This window comes from Solanum tuberosum, unplaced genomic scaffold, assembly GCF_000226075.1.
Source record: "Solanum tuberosum cultivar DM 1-3 516 R44 unplaced genomic scaffold, SolTub_3.0 scf00053, whole genome shotgun sequence".
In the NCBI taxonomy this organism is placed as follows: Eukaryota; Viridiplantae; Streptophyta; class Magnoliopsida; order Solanales; family Solanaceae; genus Solanum; species Solanum tuberosum.
The window spans coordinates 1,940,851-1,949,397 of record NW_006238979.1 but is presented as its reverse complement, the minus strand read 5'-3'; the positions used below and the strand labels follow the sequence as shown (position 1 = coordinate 1,949,397).

At 31.8% G+C, this 8,547-nt stretch overlaps 1 pseudogene; it reads left to right on the top strand.

Moving 5' to 3' along the window:
* Window positions 1-7,864, top strand: part of LOC102604698 (uncharacterized) — a 15,824-nt pseudogene extending 7,960 nt beyond the window's left edge.
* The last annotated feature ends 683 nt before the right edge of the window (window positions 7,865-8,547 follow it).

The window sequence follows — 8,547 nt, the reverse complement described above, 5'->3', positions numbered from 1 at the left end:
TGTGACATGATATGCAAGAGAATTTGGTCAGATCTTAAGATTATATCTAGTCATGGAATGAATACAACAAATGAGTCAATTTTTTTTTTTGAGGAAATGAATAAAGGACTTAGACACCTTGATACTTCCTTTAGTATAAAAAAAAATAAAAAAATAGTTAAAAGGAAAAAGTTCATCTAACTTGGCATGTCATTTGTTGTGAAGAAGGTATTACTCAGATGGAGATTCTCAGCTGACAAACATGCAACAAAATGATATACATATTCATCAATACATATGTTGCAAAGAAATATTGTATGATTTTCACTTCACATCTTAAAGGGAATTGCTTGTATTTGACATATTTAATAATTGATATGATGAAGGCATTTCATTCTACTATCCAAACACCGTGTAATCCTTTGCTATCCCTTTTGAGCCTTAATTTTATTTTCTTTCATACCCCTCTTTTGGAATCAAAATACAGTAAAAAAAAAAAGTTGGAGTGAAAAAAATAAAAATAAAAAATAAAATCCAATAACAACAAAAAACAAACTTTCTGAACTACGTTCAACCTGATTCTTTCTTTGACAAGATACGTAGGCAGCCTTATTTTGGGGTTCGGTCCAAGCAAATTTTTTTTAGAAAGTCCTCATCACAAAAACTAGGGCAAAAATAATAATAATATTATTATTTATTGTATTTTTGTAAAAAGAGTCGATTTCAAAAGTTGTAAGTCTTAACCCTGTTACGCAGTATCTTTGAGCTTTCATGTCAATCCTTTCATTTTAACCCTGTCCAAAAGCCACGTTACAATCCAAATAAAGACCTTCTGATCAATTTTTAACAATGACAAGTCAAGCAACCTTTTAGTGTTGATTATATAAGGAAAATGTTATGCCACTCACATAAGGAGTAGAAAAATGAGGGAATCTTATCGATAGAAAAATCCTACAAAATCCCTATAGGAGATCATTTGAGTCGAGAGAAAGTAAAAAATAGAGAGAGTCTTATTGGTGAAAACCCTCAGGGAACCGTAAAACGATAATGAGTGAGAGATAATAAAAAAAAAGGACATGTTAGCGAAAACCTTTCGAGGCATCACCAGTCAAGTGTTAGTCATAAATCTAGTGCAAAAGTTGGATTATAGAAGTCTGATTTCAAAGTTGAAAGTTTGACAAAGATGAAGTTTAGATTGATTGGACAGACCAGACCATTTAATCCAAAATGCATGTCATGATCATTAGAATTGACCATCACTATCAATGGAATCCATTTATTTTTATTTATTTATTTCTCTTCTTTAAATAAAAAAAACTTTCTTTTGTTTCTTTTCTAAAACAGGGAGATATTCCTTACGTAAAAGATTTCTTGAAGACTCAAATTTGTTAATATTATTGCAAGAAAAAGAAAAAAAATTATTGCATTGTTTCTCCTATGATAAACATTTTCTAGTGTGAGACAATTATTTTCATGTTTTTTATTTATTTTTTTCCTAGGATAAACATTTCCTAATATAAGACATTTAAAAAGAAAAAAAAGAAAAGAAAAAAAGGGGGATAAAATATTGTGGTGATTTTATTTGATGATTCTGTTAATTGAGATCTTCCTAAGTACTGAGATTTAGTTTAGCAGGACCCTCTTGGATAATGGGATTAGCAGGACCCTCCTACATGATGAAATTTAGATTAGCAAGACCCTCCTACATAATGGGATTAGCAGGACCTTCCTACATAATGGGATTAGCAGGACCCTCCTACTTAACGGGATTTAGTTTAGCAGGACACTCCTACATAATGGGATCTAGATTAGCAGGACCCTCCTACATAATGGGATTAGTAGGACCCTCCTACACGATGGGATCTAGATTAGCAGGACCCTCCTACATAATGGGATTAGTAGGACCCTCCTACACGATGGGATCTAGATTAGCAGGACCCTCCTACATAATGGGATTAGTAGGACCCTCCTACACGATGGGATCTAGATTAGCAGGACCCTCCTACATAATGGGATTAGTAGGACCCTCCTACACGATGGGATCTAGATTAGCAGGACCCTCCTACATAATGGGATTAGTAGGACCCTCCTACACGATGGGATCTAGATTAGCAGGACCCTCCTACATAATGGGATTAGCAGGACCCTCATACATAATGGGATTAGCAAGACCTTCCTACATAATGAGATTAGATTAGCAGGACCCTCCTACATAATGGGATTAGCAGGACCCTCATACATAATGGGATTAGCAAGACCTTCCTACATAATGAGATTAGATTAGCAGGACCCTCCTACATAATGGGATTAGCAGGACCCTCATACATAATGGGATTAGCAGGACCCTCCTACCTAATGGGATTAGTAGGACCCTCCTACATAATGTTATTTATATTAGCAGGACCCTCCTACATACTGGGATTAATGGGACGTAGTATAGCAAGGACCCTCCTGAATAATGGGACGTAGTATAGCAAGGACCCTCCTGAATAATGGGACGTAGTGTAGCAAGGACCCTCCTGAATAATGGGACATAGTATAGCAAGGACCCTCCTGGATAATAGGACTAAGACTAACATAATTTTATCCAACCGGTTCATCATGAAGAATGGAGTTGATGTAAACGCGCATAAGCCCTCTAAAGAGTACATCGCGACAAAGCTCGAATTGTTCAAAATCTCGATTCAAAGCTAAGCACCATCTTTTATTTCTCTCACAAAATTTTCTTATATTAAACTGGGGCAAAATTTTGTGTTATTATTTTTGTTTGTTTTCCAGGAATCTAGTGATAGAATGGAGTCAATCCATATTTCAAGTTCAGGATCTTGTCTAGGAGGGAATAAACTCTCAAGCTCATGTTCAATTGAAGTGGCTAGAGCTCATCTTAAGAACAAGGTCGATATCTAAGTCCAAGTAGAAGGAGCCTACCTGGAGAGAGGCATTTACCTTCGAACTCACTCAAAAGGAAAATCAGTATCTCACAACTTGAGAAACATGAAGACCTCAAATTCAATTCAAGATCAAGATACTCACCCAAAAAAATAAAATAATCAAGGTGATATCTGAAAGTCAGGACTCAAGTGAAGACTCAAGAGAAGTTGCATAGATAGGAGCTTGTACTTTTATTTTTCTTTTGACAATTAGCTTTTTTTTAATGTAAGGATAGGAGCCACGACCTGGAGCCTCAATGGAACCTCACTCAACTTGCAACTCATCACCTCATCTCTTGAACTACATGTCACCTGATTCCCTTATAACCCGGGATATGTAGGATGTCCAAAACCAAGACTCGGTCATACAATTTTTTTTCTTCTTTCAAATAAAAGTTCGGTCAAACTTTTCGCTTTGTCTACTTCTTTGTCTGACAAACACTTCGTGTTTTCAGTCAAAGAGGGGCAAACTCTAGACACGTAATTTTTGACCGAACTTAAGTCTTACATCATTTTTCGTTGCATAAATATTTTTTTAATTAGTTCAAAACAATTAATATTTTATTATTATAATTTTGTTTATATTTAATTTATAAAAAATTACCCATTATCCTCATCACTACTCACTACCCTCTCCCATTACCCCAATTCCACTTTACACTACCCACCTACACCACTACTACACCTATAACAACAGTCAGCCACACTAATATACACAGAGAGACGCACAAAACCAAAGAAAAGGAGAAAATAATAATAATTCAGCAATAGACTTTCGCCTGCACGCGCACACAACATACGTATTTCTCCTCTTATTATACTTTTTTATTTTTACTCACAAACAAAGGTTGAGTTCGAAGTTTACTTTCGTGGTTTCGAGTTCGTGATTCTCTGTTAGAATTGCTTTCCTTTCGTGAGCTGATTTTCACAAGAGGTACTATTTAACATTTATTTTATAATTTGATTTTCATGATTATATGGTACTTAATTCTGGTGTCCTGAATTTATTCAAATTTCATGTGTGTTTAGCTTTGCTATTATAATATTGAAATACATGTAAATATTTGTAGTGTTGCATTTGGATTAAAATATGATATAACGTATAATTGCTTCTTGCTCACCAAGGAATCAATATTTTTCTTTATTCGCTCTATTTTATCAAGTCGAAACCTGACTCGTGGATTGTTGTTAATTAATTTGATCAATTCACATAGTTTTGAGTTATTCGCTGATAGCATAATTTAAAAATGGACTAAGTAAATCATTGTTTGTTAGCCAAAAAATACATTTTTTAATACAATTTAATCTTATCATTTAAAGTGTTTTAGAATCTTGGTATTCTATAGGTCATAGATCTAATGCTAGTTTAAATTTAGCATAAATACTAAAGATTTTTTTTTTTTACTTTTATTTTTCTCTAAAAAGCAATTTTATGGGTTCATTAATTAGGATATTAGATTTGGGTTTACTAACTTACAGAAATAAAAAGTATTATTTTAAGATATTTTCTTTTGTTATTAAGATATATCAACACATATTATTAATAATTAATTAAAGCATGACCTTAATTTGTCAATTATTTTTCTATCATTCATTAAAAATTATTATTTATAATTAGAATAGTAAAAAACATATCTCGAATAACAATGCTCTATTTTGTTAAACGACTGAAAATATTATTATGTTAATAAGATGAGATTTAATTAATTAAATGTAATATTTTATGGGGGGAAGGTGATAAGTGAAATATAGAAAAGGTTTTTAGGTTACTTTAACATTTTAACGTTTCCATTTACTTTTAGACTGTTTTAACATAATAATAGGTATATCTTAGGATCTATTATACATTGAACGAGTACAAACGTAATTACATTTCTCTCAATTAAGAATATGGCTACACATCTTTTTGAGATGCTTAAGAAACTCAAGGATGCGGTTACGCACCTTGGACAAATTCAAGGATGCAGTTGCGCACCTTGGCCAAATTATTTTAATAATTAACTTTCATTAATTTAAATCAAGAGGTGTAAATAGATATTATTAGGTGTGAGTTACTCGATAAAAGAGGACAATTATGTCGCTAAATGTCAAAATTGAGAATGCAGTTATGCATCCGATTTGAGATTAATAAAATTCAACAATAAAAATAAATAAAGAGCAAATCATGGCCGTAATAATGTATCCAAATAATAATAATAATAATAATTTTAAGTGTAAGTCAATAAAAGCGACCGTGCTAGAATCACGGGACTCGAGGGATGCCTAATACCTTCCCCTAGGTCAATAAAATTCCTTACTCGAATCTCGAATTCGCAGACCAAATAAAGAGTCATTTCCTTTGGATTAGGGTTTAAGCAAATAGGTGACTTGGAACACCATAACTCAATTTCAAGTGGCGACTCTGAAAATTAAAAATAATCCCTTAATCAATACCGTCACTTAAATTGGAAAAACTCTAACCGCCGTGCGCGAAAAGGGGTGTGACAATCACCATGTGAAGCAGCTTGGAGAATCTTTAAATTTCCAATCCACTATAGAGAACCTTCTGTAGAAAGGTTATCTTTTCATTTACCAGGCAATAAGAATATTATATTTTAAGATGATGATCCAATTGATGTTGTCATCAATAAACCAACCATAAAGGAATTCAAGTTTTAAAGTTGGTTTGAAGCAAACAAGGAATTTCCTGAAGCAAGAGATTTAACCTATGCATAATTTCATTTAAAGTTTGTTTGGAAGCAACAATCTAAGAGATGGGATAAAAGAAAAACTTACTGCATTTTCGATGGAAGAATTTCTTTGTTCCACCTGGATCTGGTGAGCAATATTATCTTTAGATTGTTATTGAATATTGTTAGAGGTCCCACTTCATATAAGGATATCAGAAGAATAAATGATATTGATCATGAGACTTTTTAGAGATACATGTTATGCTTTAGGATTATTAGATGATGACAAAGAATATGTTGATGCTATAGTAGAAGCAAGTCATTGGGGAATGCCATCATATCTAAGACAATTATTTGCTATGCTACTTATATCAAATTCAATGTCACGTCCGGAGGTTGTTTGGCAATCAACATGGCATTTACTATCTGAAGATATTTTTCATGAACAAAGAAGAGTATTAGATAACCCAGGTACCCAATACTGTTTTAAATTTAAATTAATCTTATTATTATCATGAATTCTATATTATTTTTGTTTGATTAATTAGTTTATTATATTGCGTTTAAATATTAATTTATTATATATTTATATTATTTTTTCAGAACCTTATCTAGCAGATGCTGATTTGAAGAATTGTTGCTTGCAAAAGATAGAAAGTTTTTTAAAAAGTTGTGGAAGAAGTTTTTCAGGTTTTCCTACAATGTCAATACCTGTTTACACTGAGGATGATGTTGACATCACCAATAAATTAATTTGTGATGAAAATGCGTTACAATAAACGTGCTTTAGCTGATGAACATCAACAATTGGTATTAAATTTAACGGATGAGCAGAAATCAGTGTATAAAAAAATTATGGCAGCAGTTGATGAAAATATGGGTGGATTTTTCTTTTTATACGAATTTGGAGGAACAGGTAAAACTTATATTTGGAAGACTCTATCAGCTGCCATAATGTCTAGAGGAGATGTTGTTTTAACAGTTGCATCTAGCGGGATTGCATCTCTTTTATTACCAAGTGGCCGAAAAGCACATTCAAGATTTGTTATCCCGATAAATATAACTGAAGATTCAACATGCTATTTAAAACAAGGTACTCCTTTAGCACATTTGCTAATCAAGACTAAGTTGATTATTTGGAATGAGGCTCCAATGATGCATAAACACTGTTTTGAAGCTCTTGATAAGACTTTAAGAGATATTATTGGCTACAAAGACACAACTAAGTCAGAATTACCATTTGGTGGTAAAACAATTGTTCTTGGAGGTGACTTCAGACAAATTCTTCCGGTGATTCCAAAAGGTAGTCGACAAGATATTGTTAATGCAACTCTCAAATCTTCATATTTATGGTCCCATTGTGAATTATTAACACTGACAAAGAATATGAGGTTGCAAAACAGTGATGCTGATACTGATCTAAAATAGTTGAAAGACTTTTCTAATTGGATATTGATTGTTGGGGATGGTAGTATTGGTAATTCATTTGATGAAATTGATAAAGTTTTAATACCAAAGGATCTTCTAATAACTGAATATACTGATCCAATAGCAGCTATTGTGGAAAGTACGTATCCAAATTTTAGTACTAATTGATGTTGGATACCTACAACAAAGAGCCATTATTGCTCTGACTCTTGATATGGTGGAATCAATCAATCAATATATGATCTCCTTGAATCATAATCCTGAGAAATCATATTTGAGTTCTGACAAAATATGCAAGTCTGATCATACTTATTCAGCTTTGGAACATGTACACACCCCAAATTTTTTGAACACTATTAAATGTTCTGGAGTTCCAAATCATTCAATCACTTTAAAATTTGGAGTTTCAGTGATGTTACTAAGAAATATTGATCAGACAGCAGGATTATGTAACGGAACTAGGCTGATTGTTACTAAACTTGGAAATCAAGTAACTGAAGCAAATGTTTTATCTGGACAGATGGCTGGACAGAAGGTATTTATTCCAAGAATGACTTTAACACCTTCAGATGCTAGAATCCCATTTAAGTTTCAAAGAAGACAGTTTCCTATAACTGTATCATTTGTTATGACAATCAACAAGAGCCAAGGATAATCTTTATCTCATGTTGAATTATTTTTGAAGAAATCAGTGTTTACCCATGGACAACTTTATGTAGCTGTTTCTAGAGTAACAAGTAGAAATGAATTAAAAATACTGAGTTACAATGATGACGGACAGTTAACTGATGAGGCTATAAATGTAGTATATAAAGAAGTGTTCCGAAATCTATTGTGATATGCAGATTCTTTGGGATGTTTTATATATACTGTAATTGTTGATGATTATTATAAAACAATTCTGATGAAGTTGCTGTTATAATTATGGAATCATTTAGTGGTATGCTATTTTAACTCACTAAATAATTTTTTTATAATATTGTGTTCTGTGTAGTACACCTAAAGATAACATTATATGATCTAAAATGTTATGCGATTACTTTAATTAATATAGAAATTTATTAATTTTAAATTTTTTATCATGTAAATTTATTGATTTACCTTTTTTTGCATTGATTTTTCAAGCATATGGCAGTCAAGAAAAATTAGAAAGTGTTTAATGCAATCAAAAAAAATAAGAGTTCTTCTAAAAGGCACAAATTCTGATAATGAATGTTCAGGTACAATTTTAATCTTTAGTATTTGCATTATACATTTTCAGGTATAATTTTAATCTCAAATTTTTTCATTATACTTCTCTAATATTTCCTTTAGTCTTCTCTAATATTTCCATTATTCTTTTATCATTACTTTGTTTTATTAAGATTTATAATAATTAAAATATTTTGAAATACTTTAAATAGATTAATATTGTTAACTCTTTTATTGACAGTGGCAGATAATACAGCTGATATTTTGAGTTCTTAAATTTGAATAGTTGGTATCAAGAGTTTGAAAAAACGGAGGGGAAGAATACACTTATGCATATAGTGAACAATTTC